Here is a 3,582-nt window from a genome sequence, read left to right on the forward strand (position 1 = left end):
GAGATGACTGGCGAAATCTGACCGAGGCCCTTTGCGTCAATAGGCGTAGGAGGAGATGATAATGATGATCTTGAAATTACAACACTGACATTTATGTTAATGATACAGCACAATTGTAATTGAAGTTATTTTTTCATTATTCATATTTTGACTATTTTCCAAAACTTCTTGTGGCCCCTTACTATAAAGTCACGGACCCTATTTGGTCCCATGACCCCCAGTGGAGAACCATTGCTGTACAGTATGTGAGACTGCGGCTTGAGAATGGTTTGTCCATAACTGGTTTGAGTAGAAGAATGAAACCCACTGGACCCAGGTCTACAGAATATGAAAAGAGTCAAAAGTCTCCAGTTAAAGCAATATATTGCTGTCAATGTGAAACCTGTATAAACTTGGGTAAAATCCACGAAGGCCACCTTTAAAGAAAACTGTGATATTTTTGCTTAAAAGTCATATAAGGTAGTTGCCGGAGGGAGCAGGTTTTCTCAATATATTGTATAAAGTTCCTGTCAAGACAGTGTGGGGAGTTTTTAACCATTTCTCTTATAATGAGTGAATTCTAATAATTGAACCTTCAACAATTTTGGTCTGCAATAGTATATGTTATTTTCCTATACTATACTTTAATTTAAACTCGCTAATATACAGTACTTCTTAATTCTTTTCAATAGTTATGAGGAGTCAGCATTATGAAGCTTCATCTGTGGTGGAAATGTGGGAGGTTGGGCTGTGGCACCCTAGCAGTACCAGCTGAACTTGGTTGAGTCCCTGATTAGGCTGAAGGAACATAGAGAGTAGAGGTCCCCTTTTTGTTTTGTTTCATTGTTGGTGTCGGCTACCCCCCAAAATTGGGGGAAGTGCCTTGGTATATGGATGGATGAAGATGAATCAAAGCAAGTAGAGGACCAATTGAAAAAACATGAAAGAGAATTTCAGAAGTGCATAAGCAAAAATACAAAGATATGCACACCCCAGGGAACTATTAATATGATTATATAGTAAGCAAACCGAGGAACTACAGTCACTGGGTACTTGAGAAATATGCAAGGTAAGTATTTACTTCTTTTACATTGAAGAAAAGAAGCTTGACTGAAAATAGTATTGAACAATCAAATGGCCATTTTCCTCTCGGTAAGGGTAGAAGAGACACTCTAGCTATGGTAAGCAGCTCTTCTAGAAGAAGAACACTACAAAATCAAACCATTGTTCTCTAGTCTTGGGTAGTGTCATAGCCTCTGTACCATGGTCTTCCACTGTCTTGGGTTAGAGTTCTCTTGCTTGATGGTACACTCGGGCCCACTATTCTATCTTATTTCTCTTCCTCTTGTTTTGTTAAAGGTTTTAATAGTTTATATAGGAGATATTTATTGTAATGTTACTCCTCTTAAAATATTTTACTTTTCCTTGTTTCCTTTCCTCAGTGGGCTATTTTCCCTGTTGGAGCCCCTGTGCTTATAGCATCTTGCTTTTCCAAATAGGGTTGTAGCTTAGCAAGTAATGATAGTAATAATAGAGGGTTATACTGTAATCAAATGATAGTGGTTCAATAGAATGTATGTATTTGTGGCACCACCATTGCACCATAATGGTTTCAATTCTACGAATCAAATCTAATCTAACCAGTAAGGTGTAATTGAGAATGAAAAAGTGAAATCCAAGGAGTAATCATAGAGAAGGCTAAGGACATTGGGTTCAGGAACGTTTTCAAAGTGAAATAAGACACTGGAAGTTTTTTTAGGAACTACATAAAACGACTCCTAAAGCCAATAGCAATGCTAGCAACTGATTAAAAAAGAAACTGTGAAGTTAGGAAAGTAAGATGAAGGCTCGCCTAATAACCCATAGGGGTATAGGCCTTGTTTTAGCCTATTGGAAGCGTCCCTGCCTGGTATTCTCTTAGATGGGAGTTTGAGATCCGCTCACGCTCAATAGTTCCTAGTAGTGTTGATAATCTTACCATCCTTGTGACCTAGGGATAGAAGTTTTGTGGAAGCTTATAAGTCTACCTGCTGAGTCATTAGCAGCCATTGCCTAGACCTTCCTGGTCCTAGCTTGGTGGAAAGGGTGTCTTGGGTGCTGATCATATTTGCAAATAGTTCATCTTTAGGCCATTGTCCTGTCCTTGCCTCCGCTAACTATGAGCGACTTTTAAACCTTTTAGTTCGCACTTTCTCTCCTCCTGTTTGTTGTTCACCATCTTAACTATTACATCTAGAGCTGTAGGCTACTATTGTCGTCAATAATTAAGAAATTACTTGAACTAAAACGAGCGGAAGAGTGATTTCAAAGATAACTCCATGGCTCTACTGCTATTATTGTGCGAACTATTCAAAATAAAGAGATGATAGCTATAGAATTGAGAAAATCTCAAGACCCAAGAATTGTTATAAATGATATATTCCTCCATATCACAGATACGCACCTTGAACTTATGTCTGTGAAAAGCACAGAGAAGAGAGAGACAAAAAGGAAGATGGAATCTTGCTCATATATAAACATGCAAAAAAATATTGTAGCAGAAGAGATCGTTACTAAAACTTAAATGTAATAATATTAAAATGTTATTAGGAGTAATGTAGTAAAAAGTGAGGTGTTACATTATATATCTTACGTCCGGTGACAATCAAAGAACAAATGAAACCATAAAAGAACAGGAAAGGGTAAAGCGTAAGCGAAGGTATAGACTCTAAGTACATTACTTATATATAAGAGATTTTGATAGCAACCTTGGCTTTTTAAGTCCACGAAGAGGAAACTGGTTCTGAATCGTGACCTGTATTAATAATAGGGAAATCTTCTTGTCTGGTATAGGTTTAAAAATTACGATTGACTTTATACCAGCCAGGTTAAATATGCATAAAGAATAATTTATATGAAAACACTTAGATCTATTAACTACAATCTACGAGTTGAGACAAAATAGAAAAGAAAATATTAAATAAGTGTACACAATGAAAATCAGTTGAAATTGTACAGGTTCCGAGCTTGAAGCAAGGCTTCCTCAACTAAGAAATTGAAGTATTGGACCAAAAATATGATATACAAAAGACAATCATGGTGCAAATTTACTATAGATGGAGATCACATATAACGGAAGAAAAGGTTAACTGACAAGGTTCAACACCACTTTCTAAAACACGCGCTAAGGAGGGAGAAGTTTGGAAATGTAGACCAAAAGCAAATTATGCGAAGAGAATGAAGAAACAAATATATATCACTTATTAGGAGTCAAAAATAATAAGTACCAAATTAAATTAGTGCATTTTACTGATGAAACCACATCCAGAAAAGAGAAAGACAATAAAAATCCTGTCACTGTTTGAGATAGAAATTGAGTCCATGTTTTAATATAGGAGTGTCCTATTAAGACTATGAAAAGACAGAAAATGAGTGCTAAAAGAACTCTAAACTGGCATTATAACATCCTACTTTTCCAATTATAGTTGTAGCTTAGCAATTAATAATAATAATAATTAGAAAAAGTGGAATCCCGAAAACAAAAGAGGCGCCGTTACATAGAAAAAGTCGAGAGTCGAGACTAGACATCATAGTTCTGGAATCAAAGAAGAAGAAGAACCGCAA

This window comes from Palaemon carinicauda, chromosome 26, assembly GCF_036898095.1.
Source record: "Palaemon carinicauda isolate YSFRI2023 chromosome 26, ASM3689809v2, whole genome shotgun sequence".
NCBI lineage: Eukaryota > Metazoa > Arthropoda > Malacostraca > Decapoda > Palaemonidae > Palaemon > Palaemon carinicauda.